A 26,087-nucleotide genomic window follows, 5' to 3' on the forward strand; every position below is an offset into this window, starting at 1 on the left:
TGTATAAAATAAAACGCTTTTATATATTTTGTCAAATTGTTTATAACTATTTTAAAATTATAGTAAATATCTTAGGCAATTTCTTTTGCATATAACTTTGTAATACGAAACTTAAATATTAGACATAATTGATGTATGAAATGTTTAATGTAATGTATGAAAGGTTTAATGTGACATTAACGAGTCAAATAACAGTAGATATGTCTCTTTAAATTTTTTGTTTGGTAGGAGTACAGTCATTCTTTTTTTGCAACATTAATGGTAAAATTACACAATTTTATATGTTAGAAGTAAATCTAAATCCGTATTTGGGAATCTAATTTGTATTTGTTGACAAGGATAGCCAAAGCAAATTAGGGCAGTTGAAGATTGAGTCCATAAATACAAGTGATATTTCTACCTTAAAATAATAGAAAAGTCTCCTTTCCATTCTATAAAACCAGAAAAACTTAAACACTAAAAGCTGCACTTGGTATTTACTAGAATGAGCATATCAGGAATCTCTCAACCTTTCAAGGTTCACAGACGTGAACCTGAATTTATTCGTCCCGCGAAGGCCACACCATATGAGTTCAGGGCATTATCAGACATAGATGACCAAGATGGTCTCAGATTTCATATTCCTGTCATCCAAATCTATCCGCACAATTCCTCAATGGAAGGAGTAGACCCTGTTGAGTTAATTAGGCATGCTGTTTCTAAAACTCTTGTATTTTATTATCCTTTTGCGGGTAGGCTCAGAGAAGTTGGTCCTACCCGCAAGCTTGTCGTGGAATGCTCCGGTGAAGGTGTATTGTTTATTGAAGCTGATGCTGATACTACTCTTCATCAATCTCTCAATTCACTTATCCCTCCATCTCCTTACTTGGAGGACCTCCTTTTTCATGTCCCCCGGCTCTGATGGAGTACTCAACTCCCCTTTGTTGCTTATTCAGGTATACTTCATAGATATTCTTATACTCCTGACCGTTTTTGACATTTTATGAGCATGTCTAAAAAATATAAGCATACCCTCTCGGATAGAATTGTGTAATGTCAAAAATATAAGTCCCAATGATATTCATTTATAAAGGTTTTATTAATTTAATGATATTTTATCCTTTTAGTTTATAATTTTTCATAGATGCTTTGTAATTAAGTTTATATAATTTTTTTACTAAATCAATGCAAGTATGAAAAGTAATATTAGTAATAAAATTATATTACTAACGGTTGAAAGTCTACTTATAGAAAATAATGGGTTCGAATCACATGATGTTAGAGTTTTTTTTTCATCATTTAATGTAAGCGTATGTGTAAAAAGCATTTTATAAAAGAATTAGTAATATTGGTGATAAAATTATATTATTATATATTTTAAATAATGAACCGATCTTTAAATATGTTGTGTTTGTATATGTATTAAATTTATATATACATAATCAATGATATATTAATAATTATTTTAATAAATAATTATATACAAAACGATAAGTTTATCTATCTACCATAAATTACTCTAGTGTTTGATTGTTCGATATATTAATATATTTTAAAAAAACTAATTGTCACATGTTGCAATAAAATAAAGCCAATAATGTAACATTTAACTATTATTTACTAAAATATTATGTATTAAATATTTTATTACAAAAAAATGATAATTTAATTTATATTGCATTTAATCGATAGTTTAAAATCCAATAACACATAAATCATAAAAATCGCTTAAAATAAATATTATATGATTTTTTTTATTACAAATTAAAATATTAAGTTATTATAATCTTGATTATATTTTTTAATTAATAATAACTAAATAATAATGGTCCAAAAATAATAACTAAATAATAATATAATTTTATTACTAGGGCTGCTTTTCATGCTTGTATTAATATAATAAAAAATTATATAAACTTTAATTAAAAATATATTTAAATTAATTAGTAAAAATCATATAAAATTTCTCAAAAAATTATTATAAAAAACTCAATATTTATGAAAATTAATTAGTGATAGAAGAGTTAATTTATTATTTTATATAAAATTTATGGATGAAGAACTTAAGTAGTTAGTTTTGTCAATATTCAGAGACTTTATAATGTGTTTGAATAAAAACAGAGAGATTTATTAGTGTGCTATGCACAAACTCAAGCATTAATAGATTATTTATACTAAATAACGTTATGCCTCTAGTTTCATTTCTTGAAAAAAAAAATTGAATTTTACATTACTTAATACTAAAGTCAAAATCAACAAAATCTATAAAAAAAAAACAATTAATAAAATTATACCCAAACTTTAATTATGGTCAAATGCCTATTTACTCTCATTCTTTTGTTGATTTTTTAAGGAATTTTTGTTGACATAGACTTTAAAGTTAGTAATGCAAAGTAAAGGATTTTTAAATCAAGAAATGAAGTTTAGCCATAATGCAATTAGTAATATTATGATATTCATGGGTCATTAATATAATTTTAGTAGATGGTAAGATGAGTTTATGTTTTGCACCCTTCGAATTCAAAGGGCATTCGCATGCAGTAGTAAAAACTATTAATTATTTGACTTTAATTAAGCTTTTGGTTAAAATGGTTTCTTTACAGGTAACACGTCTTAAATGTGGAGGTTTTGTTTTTGCTCTAAATTTAAACCACACAATGAGCGACGGGCCTGGGTTAGTCCAATTCATGACGGCAGTGGGAGAAATTGCAAGAGGGAAACCAATTCCTTCTATTGTACCTATATGGAAAAGACATGTTCTTAGTGCTAGAAATCCACTAAATCCGACATGTTTTCACCCTGAATATGAAAACAATCCAACAATTCCACTTCAACTTAATGACTTAGTCCAACGAGCGTTCTTTTTTGAACTCAAACAACTTTCTATCATAAGAAAATCCATTCTTCCACAGATGCTTCCTTGTTCTACTTTTGAAATATTAACAGCATGTATGTGGAAATGTCGTACCATTTTACTTCAACCAAACCCAACCCAGATTATGCGAATGATATGTCTTATTAATGTTCGTAAACGATTCAACCCTCCTTTATTACCACAAGGCTATTACGGGAATGGTTTCTTTCTTTCCATGGTTACATCGATTGCTAAAGATCTGATTCAAAATCCATTGGAGTATGCATTGGGGTTAATAAGAAAGTCTAAAGAAAATGTAAGTAGAGAATACGTACAATCTACAATGGATACTCTAGTGAGTAAAGGAAGGCCTTTGTTTCATGTTGAAGGGACTTACATAATGTCTGATAATATCAAATTAGGACTTAGAGACGTGGATTTTGGGTGGGGAAATGCTATTTATGGTGGTCCTGCTAGAGCTATTCCAACTATGGCAAGCTTTTTGGTTCCCTATCAAAACAATAATGGAGAAAATGGAATTTTAGTGCCTCTTTGTTTGCCCATTCAAGCTATGGATAGATTCGTTAAGGAGTTGAAGTATATGTTCAAGGACAACTCTCCAAAATCCTCCCTTTGATGTGCCTTTTATATCGATCAATTAGCAGGGCCGGCCCTGGGCCTAGGCCAGGAGTGCGCTGGCCTAGGGCCCAAGGCCATAAGGGGGCCCAAATATTTTATCAAGAATTCAGTATATATAAGAAGAAAAAAAAGCAATTTGTATCAAAATAAATATGTATCCTTATCTCAAAAAAATATATATATCCTAGTGGTAAAGCTAGCAATTCCTCTCCTAATGCTCTTGTGTTCGATCCATAGCCTCAGCATGTATAGCCTCAACATTCACACTTTTTAGATATGGAGAAATCAGTTTTTTTTTTCTAAAAAAAATTATACAAATATGGAACTTATTTGTAATTATGTCAAATAAATAAAATTATTTTAATATATTTTAAAACTTAAAATTTATAAATTAAGAGTCCAAAATATATATTAAAGCTTAGAATTTATGAATTTGGATCTAATTTTTTTAAATTAGAGTATAAAAGTTAACAAATTGCTTAGTTTTGTTTATACAAAACGAGTTAAATTTCCTTCATGGAAATACTCCAATGAGCAAATGTTATCAAATAATACCACATTAGCCAAATGATCAAATTTTGGATTAATATACATATTTGCCCTTGTATTTGTCCGTTTTGACACATATACCCCTATATCAAATAAACGCACAAATGTCTCCTTATACTTTTCAAAAAACTGCAAAAATACCATGAGCTAACAGATTGGTGATATGTCACTTACAGAACTACACCTCAGCCTCCACCTAATCTGCCACCTCAATTAATAAATATCACGTCAGATTTTTAGCGACGAAAATTTATGCGTCGAAATTTATACAACAAAATTTTATAATACTGCATTTTACATGACGAAAATTCCAAATTTGTCGCTGAAAAATACCATACCGACAAATTACTGACAAAAATCATTCCTTATTAAAATTTTGAATTTACTAATTTAATAGTGATTTATTTATTTTTATTTTATAAATTAATTTTGTACCTAATGATAATTATTGATCAATACTCAAATTTAAATCTAGAAAACTTGTAATTTTTTATTTAAATTTACAAAACTTTCAATCATTTCAAAAGTGCATATAATATACAAATTTTCAAATTTTGAAACATTTCTAAATTTACATCCATGCTAACGGCTACATTATTTATCTTCTTCCGTTTCCATTCTCTTCTCTTCTTCTTTCTCTCCATCTTCTTCCTTTTTTCTTCATCTTCCTCCTTCCTTCTTCATCTTCACCTAAAACCATCAAAATTATAAACCATTAACTTACAATAGCAATAATCTCCACATTAATGAATACATACTATGATACTATTATATAAACAATCATTTAGCAACGGAAACAACAATTAAAACCGCATTTGTCTGCTAGATCAATATATCACCTTAAGAAATATGTTACCCTTAAAGCAAGCACTTGCACCAGATATTAATCTCCATACTTGACTTGTAAATTTTACAGTCCAAATATAAACTATATCCTCTAACATTGTTTGATATGAACTAACAAACATGCCCACAATAAAGTATCACAATCATACCTCAACCACGCCCATTATATCCCGTTGAAGCTTTTTATACATTAGAAACAACGCAAGACTTAGTAACTTGACCAAGTTCTCTATCTCTGATATCACCCAGAGTTAGCATATCTATAAATATCCAACTAATGATGTAACAAAGAATGCATAATTTTATTTATGAGATCAGCACCCTATATACCCATAGTACTGCAGATAATACAAAATTATAAATTTCATGCAACAAATAGGTGTAAATTCTCAATAACCCAATCAACCAATAATTGTAAAACCCAGAATGTACATATACGGACTAATCAAAGCTAAATCAAGGTACAAAAGTTTGGTGCAATTCGAAATGCTAGGAGGAATGGATCCATCGAGACGGTTCCGACTTAGCTCTATGATTTCCAAAGCTTGCAACTTTGCAATTGAAACATGTATTGAACCCTCTAATTTGTTTGCAGCTAGCACTAAAAGTTTTAAGTTAATTAAATTCCCTATGTTCCTAGGTAATGACCCAGTGAGATTGTAAGAATCAGTATGAAAACATTGCAAGGAGGACCAATTGCAAATACTTTCAGGAATGCTTCCATTCAAGAAATTCATACCTAAATCTAAAGTTTGCAGATTTGAAGGTTTCCTAAATACATGCTAGAAACACCAGAGGGTTAGATCAAAGTAAAATTATTTCGATCTGGCTCGGAGAGAGGGTAAATAGAGAAAACTCCTTGCCCAAAGGACAAACACCTCTTCCATCTGCAGAAATCAGTAGAGGTCCTCGACATCCTCAAGGCGGATTCAGACCCAAAAAAAAATATGACAATTAAATAAACCAAAAAATATAACAAAACCCCCAAAAAAAATGACTCTACTTGCTCAATTCGAAAAATTGAGCAAGTCCAGTACAAATCTACCCAAACACCCCTATGCTGAATAATGTACATAAACGGAAGATTCAAGATTCTTGATAAAAAAAATTAAAAAACCATAAATACTGTAAAAAAAATAACTAGAACAACGTCTTAAAATCTGCACATATTTTACACCTTCAAAAAATGTAAATGACAGCAAACAACTTACCCAGGCTAAGAGATCTGACAGAAATCACCGATTAGTGAATGAATCGAAGAAGGGCAAAATACAGATTGAAACCTTCGAATAAGAAACAAATGAAAAGAATCATCGGTACGTGAAAGGAATCATCCAAAAGGAATCGAAATGGAATCCCTCATGTCGTTCATCGATCGCTCAAAGAGAAGACGGGTGCAATGAATTTCAATGAGAGAAGGAGAAGAGTCCGCTAGATGGCGATTAGTTGTGTTAGGTTTTTTTTCCATTTTATATTCCTATGCCACGTGTTGTATTTTTCATGAGGGCTGGGATGACTGGATTAACAGAGTTATCCAAATAAAAGTTCTGTTTAGGTTAGGGCATTTTTGCTATGTTTTGAAAAGTATAAGGAGATATTTGTACGTTTATTTGATATAAGGTCATATGTGCTAAAACGAACAAATACAAGGGTAAATATGTGTATTAACCCTAAAATTTTAGATACCACGTGGATTAAATAGGGATTTATCCATAATTTAAAGAATTTGTGAAACATTTTTTTTATTTTGGATAAACAATTGTATTCGATGATCGTAATAATACATACTGTATAATTACTAATAAAATATTTTTTATTTATCATGTATTGAAATGTATTTTAATTTGTTTACGAAAAATATTTTTATTAAAGGGGCCCTTATTTATTATTCCGCCTAGGGCCCGTAAATTATCAGGACCGGCCCTGTCAATTAGAGATATATATCTTCACTCTAGGGCCAAAGAAAGTTTCTTAGTCATGAGGGTTCAACTCTATTAGGACTTGCTATTAAATAGTTAAATATTAACATTTTATATCTTCTAAAATAAATTTTTTATGTGTGAGCTTTGCATGATAGTAAATTTGCACCAATAAACGTAATTCTTTGTACACTATTTTCAATATAACATATAAAATACACATCAAAAAATAAACATGTAAAAAAAATATTTACAATAATAAACAATAATAAAACACTCATATTTTAAATTTGAAAATTTTATAACACGCATCATGCAAATGAATACTACCATGAATAAATTTTTCATAATGTCAATATGCTTGAATTAACGGTATATCAACTGAGCAAGAATGCAGTGAATGCAACCGCAGTCCTGTAAACTCCAATATCAAATGAACAATAATTATGATTTCTATGGGAAGAAGTATCAAGCACATGAATACAAAATTAAAATAATTTGATTCTAAAAGTAGTATAAGACTGCATATGACATATCTTTGTATTACACACATATCAATATCAACCTATTAAAAAAGTTATATCAAGAGACAATAAATGAAAGAGATATGACGACCCAATTAAATAATTTTCATTTCAAATAAATAAAAATTACAATTAATAAATTTTAAGAATTTAAGATAAAAGTGAATAAATGAAGATGTTAAAATTTAACTTATTGTCATTCATGTTATACATAAAACTGTTATAAAAACATAATTACTAACTAATTTATTAACATATTAATATCTTTTTGTTCTCCTTTAAAAAAAATATCAACTTGATATACATTGGTTCATCAGAGAAATTTCTTATGACTAATAAAAATTATTGAAATACTAACAATTTTGTACAAACCATAATATAATGATTAATAACTATAAAACTCAATGTTGCCAAAGCAACTGTCTCGCTATCCCATAATTAATAATTAATGCACATTTTAGGATTCTGAGCATCAAAAATTATTTTTATTTACCTTCATTTTGAGTTCATATCTAGCATAACCTAAATTGCTTCAAGAATAAACATCTTATCAAGTGTATTGGACGTTTACAATCTCTCATCTAAAGGATTGAGCAAAAAAAACTTAACTTCTTGATAATAATAATAATAATAATAATAATAATAATAATAATAATAATAATAATAATAATAATAATAATAATAATAATGTAGAATCCATGACTAAAAATGAGAAAGAAACTTAGAATGATAATCATAACAGAACATGATTTATAATTGAAATAAATTTCATTGCAAGTATAATGTTTCAATACATCTTTAATTAATTTCTTCAATATATGTTTCCAACTTCAATGAACAACTATTGTGTGAAACTTTATATCTATTCGTACAAAAAATGTATAAAAATAAAAAAATTCAATCCATATGAGTTTGATAAGCCCAAACTAAAAAAAAAATCAGTGGACTTCACCGGGTTCTGAATTTGGAAAATTAACCTAACTCCAATTAAACCTAACAATTGTGTTCATATAAAGCCGAAAATCCAAATTTTAGTTAGAGTTAACAATTGAAAGGATTACATCTAGCAACTTATACTAAAAAAGAATGAAAATATACAAAATCTTTATTTAGTCATTTTGAAAAAAAAAAGACAAATAAAAAAACATTGATAAGGAAGCGAGATGTATGGAACAACACAATTGAGAAAAAAGAACTATATATATGAAAAAAATTGAATAATTACTTCGAAAACATAACGATTTCCTGTAATTTTTGACGCATTTGCTTTTTCCGATTTCAGTTGTCCATGCATCTTATATTTTCATCAGATTTCTTCAATTAAAGATGTCAAAGTCTAAATTCTCCTAATTTTTGAAGAAAATGTTACTAATAAAGTTTATCAATGAAAATCGCTCTTAGATCAATCGGAATCTTTTAATGAAGTAAGAAAAAATTATAAGACTATATTATTTGAAGTAAGAACAAAATTAAGAGATTAAGAACAAAACTAATACATAATCAAAATTAAAGGTCGATGAGTTCTTTGATTTTCAGTGGCCAATAAGTATAATGACGTAATACTATATATCATGTTTTATATATATATATATATATATATATATATATATATGTTTATTTGTGACTTTTGGATTTCCTTCGCTTTGTGTTTTTTCGTCTTCCTGTGACTCTTACTTTCTTTTATTACTTTAATTAATGAGCAAGTAATTGACAATAAATAATATATTAATATAGTACTCATGATATAGATATAATTAAAACTCATTCTCTTTGCTCCTAAGGTGCCAACTAAGTTAAAAAGCCTCTAAAACACTTCTTGTAAATTCTCTCTGCTTCCGCTATTATATATAGTATAGATAGATATTATAATTATTGTAATTATTATTTTTAATAATTGGATTATTATAAAAAAAAGTTATTATTTTTTGACACTATTTTTAATATAAGATATAAAAAATAAAAAGTATACGTCAAAAAATTAAAATAAAATAAATATATTTATAACAATAAAACAATAATAAATCACTCATATTTTAAATTTAAAAAATTTATAACACGAATCACGTTTATTCATTTAAACGAATACTACCATGAATAGATTTTTCATAATGTCAATATGCTTGAATCAATGGTATATCAACTGAGCAAGAATTACTGTAGTGAATGCAGCCACAGTCCTATAAAATCCAATATCAAATGAACAACAATTATAATTTTTATTGAGAGAAGTATCAAATCCATGAATAAAAAATTAAAATGAATGCTTATAATTTGATTTTAAAAGCAGTATGAGACTGCATATGACATATCTCCGTATTAACAAACACCAATATCAACCTAGTAAAAAATTAGGGTTAATTACATATAGATGTAATGTGGTTTCGCCGATTTGCTGATGAGTACTTATGGTATTTTTTTTTCAAACACAACTCTATAAAGATCAAAATAGTTCTTTACCATTTGACTTTTGATTTTTTTTAACATTGCTAGTCAGTTTGGACTATCTTTAATTGCTAACGGAATGAACCACAATGTACCAATTTGCAAGTTTTTAAACCACGTAGTTATGTTTGAAAATGACTCAAACCACATGGTTTATATTTGTACTTTTTCCCCCAAAAAAGACCAATTATTTATAATAAATCTGGTTAACATAGCATTATTCATTTCAGCTGGATTCGAAATTTGCATTCAACAGTTCGAAAGCAAACTTTTTTATACGTATAATGTGGTTATAGAGACAGTAATTTTTTTTATTCCAAACTCTAAAAAATAACACTCTATTAAATGAGTTTTATATTCGCTGTTAATTTGTTTGATAAGAAGCTTAGGGCCGTGTGTTTCAGCTGTTTATTATTTGTTGTTGTTAATAGACAGTAGATATTAGTTGTTTTTCTGCAAAAAAAAAAAAAAAAAGCAGTTGTTTCAGAATTTTACCAAACACTTTCTATCTTAGGCAAAATGCAGTTCCGAAAAATGGAAAGAAACGGACACTTAATATAATAGAAAATAAAAATTAAAAAATTAATGTGTTAAAATAGAAGATTATAGGCTTAATAAACTAAAATCGTTTTTTACCTAAAAAATAGGGGTGCACACAAAAATCCGGAAAATCCGGAAAACCGAAACCGAACCGAAAATAAGGTTAATCGAAACCGATGGACTAGTGTACGGTTTTTAATTTTAAAAATAGTGGTTAATGGTTACGGTTACGGTTTCGGCATTTCAAAAACCGCGGTTAACCGAAACCGACCGAATGTCAATTAAATATTTAAAAAATATAAAAATATATTTATTTATATTTATATATATAATTATATTTTATCCAACTATACTAATTAGTAATTAGTTACATTTATCCAATTAAGTAGTTAGCTAAATATATATTGATTATATTTATCCAAATTTTTTTATAAGATTTAATTACTCTAATTTAACTAATAAATATTACTAATTTATTTCGCAAATTATAAATCATTTGTTAAAATTTCACTCTAATGGTCGTCTGTCAAATTTCTTAACTATACCATTGAAATTAAAAATCAATTTCATTTAAAATGTAGCAAAATAGAATTCATAAACTTATTAGTTATAACCGGTATCAATTGATTAGTTATATACATTGATTATTAGGAAATTTGATCCCTGGAGAAAGTAAACTACATTAGTTCAAAATAAAGCTCTAAAATATGAACCACTTATTATATTAAATTTAAAAATTTATTTGAATTTAAATTCATGAAGAAGTTATTGTAATTGAATAGTGAGTTGGAAGTCATAGATTAAAGTGCTCGATGTTTTTTCATTGTTAATCTCTTCAACTCGTTATTGATCCGTTATTAGAAATTTTTTATTATTTTTATTTACTAATGGTTAGAAACCGAAATAAAAGGTTAACCGACCGAAATAATTGGTTAACCGATTAGTGGTTAACCGAATTTTATGGACTAGTGTATGGTTAGTGTTTTTAAAAAACCGATTAAATGGTTAACCGATCGAATTAACCTTAATGGACTGGTTAACCGATCACGTGCACCCCTACTAAAAAATATTGCATGACTATCGCCATCTTATTTTAATAATGAATGATGTATCCTTTTGCTTTCATTTTATTTTTTTATTTCTTCAGGTGAACTGGTTTTCAAAGTTTCATATATATATGGAATCTATCAATTAGTCAGCTCAATTAGCCGCCTGCTATCGCCATAATAGATTTACCAAATCAATTAATAAATATTTTTTATGGGATGTAAAAGAATGAACTTGAGGGCTCCATCCGTTGACCTTAAAGTATAGCAGGAGTGTTTTGTTTATTTCATTGTTTATTTAAAATAAGAGTTTTATGTATTTAGTTAGAAAATTATTATTTATGATTTAATATATGAAAATTAGCTTTTTTTTCTAAAATCGGAAAATTATTGTCTTTCTAACAAGAAACAGCAATAGCAAACAGCATGGACTTTAGGGGTGGGTACGGTTCGGTTAACCGGTCCATTAGGTGATTTTATTAACCTAACTGTTACCTTCGGTTTTTTAACTATGTAAACCGAAACCGATCCAGAACAATTGGTTAACCGTACAACCAGTTAACCATTAATTTCGGTTAGGTTTTTCGGTTAACGGTTTTGAACCAATTCACACTGGTTAACCAAAAATCAACGGTTAACCATAATTTTTACCCAAACCTAAATTTTTAAACAATATTAAAATATACATAATTTAAAAAATTCAAACGAAACGAATTCATATAAAAGTTCAGAATTCAAACATAAACACCGAACTAAAAAACAATCCATCAAGTTTACATTTAAAACATAAAGAAACGTAAATAATATTTCATCAAAGTACTTAATACAATATTTCATCTTTTTTTTTTGTATGTTAAAGGTTTATAACTTGTATTATACTTTATGGGTTAGAGGGTTTTTATCTTTTTAACTATTGTATATTGATAATATATACTATATATTAATATATATATATTTTTTTTAAATTTATATATATTAAGCGGTTCGGTTAACCGTTAACCGCGGTTTTTTAACATGCGAAACCGAAACCGAAATCGAAACCGATAGCCACTTATTTTTTTAACCATTAAGAAAACCGCCGGTTCGGTTAACCGTAATTTTCGGTTCGGATTACCGGTTTTCGGTTCGGTTACCGGTTTGATCGGTTTTTTTGCCCACCCCTAATGGACCCAAGGTAAAATAAGAGATAAAGGCTTATAAAATGTACAAAAATGAATCATGTGATTTGAGTCATTTTCAAATATAAACTACGTAGTTTAAAAGTTTAAACTAGAAATTTAGGGTGATTTTAGGTCTAAAATATCATATTATTTGATCTCCGTTTAATAATACCAGTGTATAATAACTACATTTATGATAAAAAAAATTATTAATATATAGTAAAATAACTAAATTTGGATCCCTTTTGGCCCTGGATCCTAGGAGCGCACTCCTAGCCTATGCCCAGGATCGATCCTGACAGCATGTAAACAACCAGGCTCTATGCATTAAATATTTTCTTGATTTTTGGTTCGCTTAGTAAAAACTCAAATGAATAGTTTAAATTAGTCAATGCAATGTAATATAATCAATGTTGTAATATAATCAAAGTTGTAATGTAATGAAATGTAATAATGATTCCATTACAATGTTTGATTGACAAATTTTAAAAACTTTGATCAAATATAATTTTTATTACAATATTTATGTTTGTTTCTTCAAATGTAGTTAGAAATTTCAATTATTTTCAAATTTTCTTTTGCAGGAGAACGTCATCCATATATGATGGTTAAAAACTTGTTACTTTTTGTTTATTTTTCCCATTTTCTTGTTTTCACATGTTTTTCTGTTTTTTTTTCACGTTTTTAGTTTTTCACATCTTTTCCATTTTCCGTTTCCGCATTTTCACGTTTTTCCCATCTTTCGCGTTTTTTCTCATTTTTTTCATTTTTCGTGTTTCATGTTTTTCACATTTTTCTATTTTTTCTATTTTCCATGTTTTCTGTTTTCACATTTTCTCCGTTCTTCGCATTTTTCATGTTTTTCTCATTTTATGTTTTACCATTTAATAAGAATTGTTGATAATAAATATAAATAATAAAAATATATATTTGGACTAGTTGTAATGATACTTCATGTGTATTTTTTTTATGTAATCCTCATTACATAAATTTGTAAAGAAAAATTGAGTAATGTAATTATGATTCCATTACGACAAAAGCAATAGACTAATCCAAACATAGTAATGAACATCTATTGTAATGAATATTCCATTACAACGTTCATTACAGTATACCAAACGACACCTTAATGTTTTTAAAAGGATAAAATATTTTCCTACAAATTTTGAAACTCTAATTTATTTTCGTGAATACACCCACTCATTATTTTTCTCTCTTTGACTTCCATTAACCTCCCACCAGCTGGTCACCACTGCTATACTTCCAGTTTTTGTAACCATCCACTGGCAAGTGGTGGATCTAGAGGTTTTCGCCCTACCCCCCGTGGTTCCGTCACTATTAGAAGGGCATTTTGGCCTTCTTGTCGGGTGTTTTGTTATCTCTCAAATTTGTTTAAAATGATATATTGGTCATCTAAATTTGTTTAAAGTGATATATGTATTGATCCTCTAAACTTGCTTATAGTAGTCTATTGTCCTCTGAACTTGATTAAAATGATATAATATTTACGAAAATTTGTAAGATAAGAATAGTAAGAATTTGCCCCCTTTCAAAAATTTCTGGATCTGTCACTGCCACCCATTATTGTCGTTAGCTGCGCGGTTGGTGCACTTGTGTCATATCTAATGGTTTGTAAAATTCTTGAATACATAAACAAACAGTATACAAGTTTTTAGAATAAGAATATTCCATTATTTGACTCAGCTTTTGATTCTTAATTTAGTTATTTATCATTGAAAGTGTAATTAGCTAGATTGCTAAACTATTTTATTTAAATGAGACGTGCTGTTTCTGAGAGTCCAATAATATGTGTTTTTTTAATATGGTATTACTAGATACAAATTAATCTAAGAAATATTTTTTTTTTTGAATCAATCTAAGAAATATTTATGGATTATTTAATAAAATTGTACCAAAATACAAATCTTTTGAAGATAATTATATATTAATTTAGTTGAAAATAAAAAGTATAAATAAATATAATATTATTATTTTCCTAAGAAATAAACAAATGCCAAAAAAATATTTTCTGATTTTATAACTAAATACTATTTTCCAATACTAAAAATTTCCTTGTCAGATATGTTTAAAAATAATATTTTTCTGCAGACAAATGATAATATGTTAAGTATATGTCCTAATTAAAGAATTTGAAGTACACCTGTCGGAAAAAAGCCGCCTAGAGAGAGAAGCTCTAGCTTTTCTCTAGGTTTTTCCCTAATCTTTGCCCCCCCCCCCCTTGAAACCCACCACCTCTTCCTCTCCTGCTCTCTGCCGTCTTCTTCTTTCTTTCCATTCCTTGTCTCCTTTTCTCCTTTTCCAATTTTTGCAACCTTAAGCTACAACAAAGTAGCCAGATCTAATCGGAGAAGGGAGAAGGAAGCTTGTCTTCCTTCTTCCTCCTTCCATCTATGACTGTTTTTTCGTTTTTTCTAGCTTTTTAGTGTTTCGTTTTCAGTTGAAAACTCATTCCTTTCTTCGAATTTTCTCCATCTGATTCGCACCCGTTAGCTATATCTCTGTCGTTTACGCTTTTTTTAGATTTAGCAAGAGCGGAAACGTGTTATTTTATTCGTAGATCTACAGATCTACGGGGTTGCACCAGTAAAAAGGACTCAGATCCAGATAGTCCAGTTAGTCGGAAGAAACTAAATGATGACGATTGGTTTGCGGTGGCTTTTATGTGGAGTTGGATTCGGAAGAAGTATGAGTTTTATCGTCTTATTGTTGTAGTTGTACCTTTTATGGTTATTTTTGCTCTTTGTAGTCCTTTTATTTCCTTTATGGATGTTGTATTAGGCATTTGTCTGTACTTGTGTAAGGTTTTATCCCTTGCTATTTTCACGATGTATTCGTATTTTATCATCTAATGAAATGATTAAGCATCTTTATCAAAAAAAAATTAAAGAATTTGAACAATATACCATCCCAATGTTCAACATGCATGAATTTTTTGGTCTAGAACATTTGGTATCCAAGGTCGATGGTGTAGACTAATTTAGATTCGAGTAGAGTAAATCTTTATGAGACAATTAAAGCTCTCTCACCAAATATTACAATCACGCTTACATTCTAATATGTAGGATTCAAATTATGATTAAATGGTTAAGTTGATCTAATATTATAATCTTAATTGACTAGACGCGTACTTAGCAATTTGAACATGAATTTAATAGATACATAATTACGTGTATGAATGGTAGCAAGACGAATATTTTAGGATACCAACTCTACTAATACTCCATTAGCGTTGCACAACCCTTACTATGACTTTAAACGAAAACGAAAAAGTATACTCGTAATGGTTATGGTCAGAAGAAAAAGGTTGTTGTTTCTAAAAGCAGCAAATTACTGTTGTTGTCGCTCCAAACCCGCGGTTTACCTTTTATGACCTTGGATACCCTTTCAAAATCAACTGTTTTTTTCTCTCACAATATTGCAAGTCTACCATACGTACTTCTCACAAATCGCAAGTCTACCATATTTAATTAATGGAGAAAGATAAGTATTCCACTAGGGATGGCAACGGGTACTCTACCCGCGGGTACCCGACACTACCCGACCCTAATGGAACTACTCGTACCCTATATAAAAGGGTATGGGACGGGTATGGGATCAAAAACATTACCCGTTAGGGTAATGGGACGGGTATGGGAAGACCCCCAGGGTACCCTGTACCCGTTACCCGTCATAACTTTTTTATATATTAAAAAATATTATTACGTTTTAGATGTAAGATGTGAGATTTGAACACCAACCTTTTGTTTTTCGACCATTAAGTGATATAACTAAGCTACTTTATTTTTATTAATTAAAATTCAATTTGTTCAATTTTTAAATGAATAATTTATTAAATTTATACTTTGTTAAATTTGTAATATTATTTTTTTATTTCTTGATTTTTAACGGGTAAGGGTACCCGTGGGTACCCGTGAATTAAATGGGACAGGTATGGGATGCAAAACATACCCATTAGGGTAATGGGAATGGTACGGGTAATTAAAAAATAAACGGATAAGGGTTTAGGATTGGCACTACCTGCGGGTACCCTACCTGTTGCCATCCCTATATTCCACTGCTTAAAAGGTGTTGGGTCTTTACTAGTAGGCTTTACCCATATATTTATTATATTATTTTTCTTTATACATTTCATTTTTATCTTAGAAAGGAGGTGGAACAATTAATAAATTATTTCTCAAATTAACTCAACTTATCAATATTAGGTGTAAAAATATTATTGGTTGTCAATATTAGAGGTAAAATTACACTATTTTAGACATTAGAGGTAAAATTGCTATTAGGAATATTTTGCACCTTATCCTATTTAGATTTTTTTTTTTCTAAAATTAAATTTATATATTAATTTGTTGATTGATTCAAAACATATCCATATTAGTCAATTTACATATTAATAATAGCTAGTCATAATTTTACCAAACATTAATCAACAATAAACAGCTAACAACAACAGTACACAGTAACATGTGAACCAAACGAGCTCTAATTACGAGATTATTGCCTACTATAAAATCTAGCATTAATTGATATTTCAATTGCCAAGTCAACTACATTTCCAACTTAATTATTGCGTATAAAAGTTTAATAACTTAATTTAAGTTTAATTCTGACTTTCTTAATTTTCACACTTATATCTAGAATTTTTTTTAGAAGATATCTAGAATTTGTTCAAATACGTCAATCAAGAATTTATTGATGTGCATATGTTTCTTTTATTCTAGTACTCATGGAACGTAGGATGGAATCCCTAACCGTAGCCAATGATGAAAATGATGCTCTCGAATTCTCCGACGCTGCACAAGATGAGGGTGAGCAACAGCAGCGTCTCGTGTTGGTTGGCACGTTCCTCAGGAACAATCGATAAATTTTGCAACAATGAAAACGAATAGATATCTGGATGCCAAAGAAAGGGGTCTGGATAGTTGACATTGAATCCAACCCTTTTACATTCGAATTATCATGAGGTGGATATGAATCAGGTGTTTAATGGAGGACCTTGGTCCTTTGATAATGAAATGTTAGCTTTGGAGGTTCTGCAGCCTAGAAACAATCAACCAGTGTCTTGGTGGTTGCAGGAACCAGGTGGAGATACAGAAGGAATAAAATGGTGTATATGGATGTTGGGGGATTAGAGAGTATGGAAAGAGGGGGAACTTCAATTGAGCAAGGTAAAAATAACACAGAGGATGATTCTGATATAAGTTTAGGGGAGGATCAGGCATTGGAAGTTCAAGATGTCAGGAAAAGGCAATGTGAACGGTCGAGTATGGTGTCATTAATTAAACTGGCTCGACTTTTACTACTGGTATGCGTACGGAGGATCTATGCGAACCTGTTTCTTCCTTAATCAACAAGGATAAAATTAGTTCGACTAGGACAGAAATGGAATGGTCTAAGGATCAAACCCGTGATTATTATGACTTGTTTAAGATAGAACTGTTAGGGTCTCGGTAACCCTCAGGCAGTTCGGTCGTCATGTGAGCTTCTAAAACCACACAAGCCGAAAGTGGTGTTTTTAATAGAGACTTTGGTTGATAATAATCGTATTGATGCCTTACGCATAATGTTTTCATATGATGGATGTTTTCTTGTGGATGCAAGGGGTCACAACGGAGGCCTGGCTGTACTTTGGAGAGAAAACAATACCTTTTCTGTGAGTAGCTTCTTGGATCACTGATAGGGGTCAAAAACCCCTATCTTTAGGTACGGTTTTAGGACGGTTTAGTTTAGTTTTTCGTCAATAAGCGAGCAATTCTCACATTTATATGCATGTGTGTGTGTTAATTAGATTGTGAATATGTTTTATTTACTTTTGTAGTTTAAGTTCGTTTTCTGATCGTTTTTGGGAAAATATTGCCAAACTAGCACGTATATTAGTTTTCAATTATTTATCATGGCTAAATGATCCACCAAAAGTCGCACCAAACGGAGTTTCTACTCAAATCAAGCGATTGGTGGGTCAATTTAGCCTCGGAACTAATGTCGTTTGGAGTTTATATGCGTGTGCAGGTCAAAACAGGAACAAATTCGGGCGAAAATCGCATTTTGGGGACACCCGACAGTCACGCAGGGCGTTTGGGCACTTGCTGCTCGACAAACTGGCCGATTTAGGCCAACTCGGCGAGCTGACCTGCGGGAATCAGTCTTTTGACTGATTCCTGGCCCCACGATGCCACGATTTCGCCCATTCTCACACCTGCAATAGGAAACGAATTCGGTCAGATTTGGGACTCAAACCGCGACTATAAATAGGACTTTTCACATGTAAATTAGATATCTTTCTTTTATTGTAAAAACTCTAGCTTTCCCCCCTTGAATCATCCTCTCCAACTCCTCCACCTCCTTCATCCTCCATTGAAGAACATTCAAAGCTCCATTCTCCGAGGATTATTCAAGGTTCCTCCTTAAGTCCTAGGAAGACACCTGCAGCGGTAGACAGGTTCCCTAAAAGGGATTTTCTTACTCTTTTACAACTTGTTTATCTCTTGATCCAGTCTATGAATCCTAGGCTCATTGTATCTCCGTGACAATTTTCTTCATCTTTAATGTTAATATAATTCTTGTTTTGTTCAATTGATTCATCTATTTAATTTTTGTCTTACGCTTTGTTTGATTGGTTTAACTCATTCATAAATCCAAATATCTTGTTGGCACATATTGCGAGCTGAATCTGGTCTAGTCAGAGCCTATAAGATTAATGACCTTATAGAAGATTAAGCCCAAATTTCTGAGCCTTAGAGCTAGTTTCGGCCTTACAATGGAATCACGAACTAGGAACCACAAAATGATAAGTAAGGTTGATCGCCTTGAACACAAGTGACTTAGATTAGGTTATTAATTGGTTGTCTAAACAATTTATATTCATCATTATCGTACCATTCCATATCCCTTCGGGTAATTACATGATTGAAAGATCACTTAGGGGTAGAATAATTTACATAGGAGTAGTTTAACTTAATCAAAACCAAGCTTGAACCCCCCAAAGCCTAGATAACACTAGAAACTGAGTAGCTCGATACTTGCAGGAGTAAATCATGTGGATTCGATACCTGGACTTGTCCAGATTATTACTTGATAACGACGAGGTACACTTATCCCTTAGTGAGTCTATCGGACCGACATCCGTTATGCTGAAAGATAGAGACATCGAGAGTTCTGGGATTTCCTTAATAAACTTGCTAAAAGTTCTGCTTTACCTAGCTATTGTATAGGGGATCTTAATTGCATTTTGAAGCAAGATGAGAAACAAGGAGGACCTGCTTAACCCTCATATCTTATTTCTAAAATTTTTAATGATATTTTCACAAATGATATTCATAAGCTCTGTTTGAAGGGTAGTGCATTCACATGGGATCATGGGAAGGGATGGGAGCACTGGATTCGGGAAAATTTAGATCGAGCTTTTGGGTCCACGAATTGGATGCACACTTTTTCCAATTACAGATTATCTAGTTTGTTCTCTCCTTATTCGAACCATTCCCCTTTGATATTAGAGTTTGAATATTATATTTCTGTCAATACAAATCGTTGATTTCATTTTGAAATGGCTTGATTAATGAAAGACGGGTTTTTTGATTTGGTAAATAAGTGTTGGGCGGAGAATGCGAATTTGTCAGTTCCTAATAGGGTTGTTGCTTGTGTATCACTGCTCGATCTTTGAGGTTCAAACTTTCGCACTCGTTCTAGTAAGAAGAATAATCATAGCAAGCAGATCATTGCCCATGTATGTGATAAGGAGGACCCGACCTCTATTGATTGGTTTTTTCAGGCTAAACGACAGCTGAATCTGGTTCTTGAGCAAGAAGATACTTATTGGAAACAGAGGGCTAAGGCTTTCTGGTTAAAAGGTGGTGATCGTAACTCTAAGTTTTTTCATGTTGTTGTTAGGCATGGAAGAGGATCAACTGATAGTTGGTCTCACTGATGATATGGGATTCGAACACTCAGACATTGATGGAATGTGTTTGATTGCGAAATCTTATTTTTGCAATTTATTTTATGCATCATTGGTCTCCAATTATACATTTGTGGATGTGGTTCCATGTCCAGTCTCTGATTTGATGAATGTTGGTTTGACTGTGCCTTTTACTTATAATGAGTTCAAAACTTCTATTTTTCAAATGCATCTGGATAAGTGACCAGGCCCTAATGGACTTAATCCAGGTTTCTTTCAAAAAAATTAGCCTCAAATTAGATATGATGTAGTTGTTGCCTGTTCAGGTTGGCTTGAAAGCAATGAGTTCCTAGCAAATTTGAATGATACTGTTATTACACTGATCCCAAATTTTGAGAATCCAATTCGTATGACTGATCTTACGTCTATTTCATTGTGTAATGTTATGTATAAGTGTATTGCTAAAGTTTCAGCAAATAGGTTGAAAATCATTCTTCCTGATGTGATTTCTGAGAGCCAATCAATATTTGTTCCTGGTAAGTCTTTGATTGATAGTGTTTAAATAGCGTTTGAGTCATTACATTTTATGAAAAAGAAGCAGGGAGGTGGGAAGGGGAGGTAGCATTGTAAATTGATATTAGGAAGGCTCGTGATAGGGTCGATTGGGGTTTTTTAACATTGGTAATGTCGCACATGGGATTTTATGACCGGTGGGATTCTAAGATTGGTAATGTCGCACATGGGATTTTAAGATTGGGGTCTTTTAGATGTTCATTCTCCTTTGGTACGGGAAGGTCCAAAAAAGAAGTTTTCAATTTTTTAAAGGATATGTTACTTAAGGGATTTAGTAGTTGGATCTTTAGGTTCTTATCAGCTGTAGGGAAGGATGTATTACTGAAGTATGTTGCTCAAGCATTACCTATGTTCTACATGAGTACTTTTTTACTCCCGAAATCCATATATGATGAACTTAAGAAAATCATGAGCTCTTTCTGGTGGGGTTCTAAGGCGAATGGGAGTCGGAAAATCCATTAGTGTAGCTGGGATTAGCTTAGTATTCTTAAAGATTGTGGAGGTTTGGGATTTCGTAGTTTACATGATTTTGATCTGGCGCTACTCGGAAAACAAGGTTGGAAGTTCATTGATAGTCCTCAAACATTGGTAAGTAAATTGTTCAAAGTCAAATATTATGCTAGAGGTTCTTTCCTTTCCTCTAAATTTGGCACTAATCCCAGTTTGTTTGGAGGAGTGTATGGAGTTCGATTGAACTACTTAAGGATGGAATTAATTGAAGAATATGACAAGGGAATACGATTTCGATTTGGAGGGATCCATGGTTAGTGAATGATGCAAAATTGTGTATTACTTCCTTGTGTAATAATGAGAATAAAGATGTTGTGGTAGCGGATCTGTTTATCCTAGGGACGCGCATCTGGGATTGGGGAAAGCTAAATAAGTGGTTTCAGCCTCAGGAAGTGGGAATTATGACTAGCATGGTGATTCCGATGACAGAACGGAATGATAAACTGATATGGCACTTTTCAAAGGACGCTTATACTCTTCTAAATCGGGTTACTAGTTGCTTGAACATGCTCGAATGGGAAATTTGGTTACCAATGGTTAGAGCAAAATATGGTCTCTTGAAGTCTCGCCAAAAATCAAGCATTTCGTGTGGAAATTATGTGCTAAACTGTTGCCCTTTAGGTCGCGATTAATTCAAATAGATTCACATCCCGAGCAGCTGTCTATTGCGTTCGACAGACATTGAACATGGTTGGCACCTTTTCTCGCATTGCGTTTTTACTACTACGTGTTGGTCGGCGGTGAAGCTACCAGCTCCTAGGATTGAATGGGATTGGATAGAGGATTGGGTGCTCTATACGATGACTTCGGTGGGGAGAGATGAAGTTGGGCAGATTGATATGGTTTTATGGTCCATTTGGCAGCAATGGAACGCCAAACTGTGGTCCGACAAGTGTCTGTCTCCGGTGGAAGCAGCGGTAGGAGCTTTTCGGGTTGCTACAGAATGGTGAGAGGCATGTTATGGTCAGCAGTATCGGTTGAAGGAGAAAAGCTAAGGGATACCGCAGTAGTATGTCCATAAGCAGAAACCTGGAGTCGAAAGAATTAAGTGTAATGTTGATGTCGCAATCTTCAAATTGGAAAATAAGTATGGCTTAAGAGCAGTAATTCGAGGTAGTTCAGGTGAGTTTCTCACATGTTTCATCTCCTTCACAAATGGGGGTATTACGGCAAAATTAGCCGAAGTGTTGGCACTCCACGATGCAATGGTCTGGGTATTGTTGCTGCATTATAAGAATATTAAATTCGAATATGATGCTAAAAGTGTGGTGGGGTGTATCTCAAACACGTCACACGATATTTCCGAGTTTGGTGGTGTTATTGAAGATATTTGTTCTATGTTGCTAAGTTGCCTTTACAGCCGGTCCCAAGCCCGGACAAAGGAGGAGGGTTGCGGTAGGTTTGTGGCGGCCAGCGTAAAACTTAGCCACATCTTATGACATGAACCATAATATAAATACCGTTGGGACGTTCCCTACTCAGCGACGCGCTGCACTTCCTAGACCCGGGTGTAGTGATAAATGTGCAAGGGTTGCTAGGTCGTCGCCCCGAAGCGGCGCGCCACCCCAGGACCCGGGGGTGGTGTCAAATATGCAAGGGTTGCGGGTAAATAAGCTAGTCCACGGTAATGGTAGGGGTAGGGGTAAGGGTAGTAGGTTACGCTTTGGGACATGGAACATAGGTTCTTTGACAGGAAGATTAGCTGAAATTGTAGATGTTATGAAGAGGAGGAGAATAAATATATTATGCCTACAAGAAACCAAGTGGGTTGGAGCCAAGGCTAGAGAGATAGCTCCTTGGGGTTATAAGCTTTGGTACTCAGGAAAGGATAAGGGTAGAAATGGAGTAGGTATTCTTATTGATAGGGAGTATATTGATGAGGTAGTAGCGGTGTCTAGGAAGAGCGATAGAATTATGAGTGTTAAGCTAGTGATAGGGGATGAGGTTGTGAATGTCATTAGTGCATATGCGCCACAAATAGGATTAGATGTGTCTATAAGACAAGCTTTTTGGGATGACTTAGAGGAAGTGGTGCAACATGTTCCTAGGGATGAAAAAATGGTACTAGGGGGTGATCTCAATGGACACGTGGGTTCTAGGCGAGATGGGTTTGAGAGTGTTCATGGAGGGTATGGCTTTGGAGATAAGAATGAAGCAGGAAATGATATTTTGGAATTCGCATCAGCCTATGACTTGAGTATCATGAACACATGGTTTATGAAGAGAACATCCCACTTAGTGACTTATCGGAGTGGCGGTAATGCGAGCCAAATTGACTTCTTCTTAGTAAGGAGTGCTTGGAGAAAGAGTTATATTGATTGTAAGGTGATCCCTGGTGAGAGTACGACAACCCAACATAGAGTAGTGGTGCTAGATTTTCGAAGTAGGAAATGTATAAGAAAACAAACACCTCAAGTAGAGACTAAGATTAAGTGGTGGAAATTGCAAGGGGAGAATCAACAAAAATTTGTGGATGAGATGACCAAAAAAGATATTTGGACTTGCAATATGGATTCAGATATAGATTCGATATGGAATAAGATGGAGCATAGTATAAGGGAAGTAGCGAAGGAAGTTCTAGGGGAATCTAAAGGTAGCATGCCACCGGGTAAGGACACATCTTGGTGGACAGAAGAAGTACGACAAGCAGTAAAGAGTAAGAGAGAATCCTATAAACTATTGGGGAAATGTAGGAGTGACGAGAACTACGAAAAATACAAAGAGGCTAAAAGGGAAGTAAAGAAGGTCATACGAGATGCTAGAGCAAAGGTGAATCGGGATCTGTATACAAGATTGGATACGAAAGAAGGGGAAAGAGACATATATAGAATTGCTCGGATGAGAGATAGGAAGACGCGAGATCTCGGAAAAGTTAAATGTGTGAAGGATGTGGACCAGAAAGTCCTAGTTGGAGATAAGGATATCAAGGAACGATGGAGGTCCTATTTTGATGACTTATTTAATGGAGATCGCCAACAAGATGTTGGAGTATCCATCACGATATGATAAATCATGAATGCCTGCGGAGAATTCAAAAGGGTGAAGTCAAAATGACATTAAGTAAGATGAAGTTGAAGAAAGCAGTAGGACCTGATGGCATCCCTATTGAGATTTGGAGATGTTTGGGAGAAAGAGGAATCGAATGGTTGACGACGTTCTTCAACAAAATTTGGAGAAACAATAAGATGCCATCAGAATGGAGGAAAAGTACCTTAATCCCTTTGTATAAGAACAAAGGCGATGTCCAAGATTGTGCCAACTATCGGGGAATCAAATTAATGAGTCACACTATGAAACTTTGGGAGCGAGTGATTGAACAAAGGCTAAGGAGGACGGTGAAGATCTCGGAAAACCAGTTTGGCTTTATGCCGGGAAGATCAACTATGGAAGCCATCCATCTAATGAGACAATTAATGGAGCACTATCGAAATAAGAAGAAAGACTTGCATATGGTTTTCATTGACTTGGAGAAAGCATATGATAAGGTACCAAGGGAAGTACTTTGGTGGGCCTTGACAAGGAAAGGCATTTCGCGGAAATATATTGACATCATAAAGGACATGTATGAGGGAGTATGCACGAGTGTACGTACTAGTGTTGGGAAGACTGAAGAGTTTCCTATTACGATTGGAGTGCATCAAGGTTCCGCACTAAGCCCATTTCTTTTTGCCATCGTTATGGATGAACTAACAAGTTCACATCAAGATGGTATACCATGGTGCATGCTGTTTGCAGATGATATTGTGTTGGTTGATGAGACGAAAGAAGGAGTGGAGATGAAGTTGGAACTATGGAGGCAAACTCTAGAATCTAGAGGCTTTAAGTTGAGTCGAAGTAAGACAGAATATTTGGAGTGTAAGTTTAGCGGCCGTAGGAGTAGGGAGGTAGGGACAATCACCCTAGATGGGAGAGTTGTTCAGGCCTCGGATTGCTTCCGGTATTTAGGATCTATTATCCAAACGGATGGAGAAGTAGATGGAGATGTTGCTCATAGGATTAAAGCTGGTTGGTCGAAGTGGAAGAGTGCTACGGGTTTCCTTTGTGATCCCGGCATGCCTAATAGATTGAAGGGAAAATTCTACCGGACGGCAATTAGACCAGCATTGTTATATGGTACGGAGTGTTGGGCAGTGAAACACTGCCACATCCATAAGATGTCGGTGGCGGAGATGCGTATGTTGAGATGGATGTGTGGTCACACGAGAAAGGACCGGGTGCGTAATGAAATAATTAGGACAAAAGTAGGGGTCACATCTATTGAGAATAAAATGAGAGAAAACCGACTAAGGTGGTTTGGCCATGTGAGACGTAGAGCGCTTGATGCGCCGGTTAGGAGAACCGAAGAGTGGCAAAGGGATGTAGTGGTGAGGGGTAGGGGAAGACCTAAGCAAACTTGGAGGAGGGTGATCGAGAGTGATATGAGTTTATTGGGAATTGAGGAAAATATGGTAGTGGATAGGACGGAGTGGAGGGAGCGAATCTGTGTCGCTGACACGACTTGATTTTCACGGTTTTATATGATGGTTCATGTTAGCCGACCCCGAATCATTTCGGGACTAAGGCTTTGTTGTTGTTGTTGTTGTTGTTGCTAAGT

The 26,087-nt window shown here is 32.7% G+C and overlaps 2 pseudogenes; both read left to right on the plus strand.

Annotated features, from left to right (window-relative positions):
* The first annotated feature begins 448 nt into the window (after window positions 1–448).
* Window positions 449–3,675, plus strand: LOC136206860 (benzyl alcohol O-benzoyltransferase-like; annotated as a pseudogene).
* Window positions 3,676–17,242: 13,567 nt separating this feature from the next.
* LOC136207339 (uncharacterized) lies at window positions 17,243–25,881 on the plus strand (annotated as a pseudogene).
* The last annotated feature ends 206 nt before the right edge of the window (window positions 25,882–26,087 follow it).

The sequence above is a fragment of the Euphorbia lathyris genome, chromosome 9 (assembly GCF_963576675.1).
Source record: "Euphorbia lathyris chromosome 9, ddEupLath1.1, whole genome shotgun sequence".
NCBI classification, from domain to species: Eukaryota; Viridiplantae; Streptophyta; class Magnoliopsida; order Malpighiales; family Euphorbiaceae; genus Euphorbia; species Euphorbia lathyris.